Source organism: Penaeus monodon, chromosome 23 (assembly GCF_015228065.2).
Source record: "Penaeus monodon isolate SGIC_2016 chromosome 23, NSTDA_Pmon_1, whole genome shotgun sequence".
NCBI classification, from domain to species: domain Eukaryota; kingdom Metazoa; phylum Arthropoda; class Malacostraca; order Decapoda; family Penaeidae; genus Penaeus; species Penaeus monodon.
In genome coordinates, this window is record NC_051408.1 from 41,454,668 (window position 1) to 41,454,900 (window position 233).

Genomic DNA, 233 nt, shown 5'->3' on the forward strand with positions numbered 1-233 from the left:
GTTCTCATCCCTTGCAGATTTAAAAATAAAAAGAAAAAATCGAAAAATAAATGAAATTTACAAAAATCTTTCACCATCACACCAACCGCCATTTTTTTTTCCAGTGACGAGAGACGGTCTTTTTTTGGGGGGAAACTCAAAATTTAATCGCAAGACAATCATTGGTGACGCAAGACGTAATATCCACAAGAAAACAAAAAATTATGTATCCATTTATTGATGAAGAATTTTAA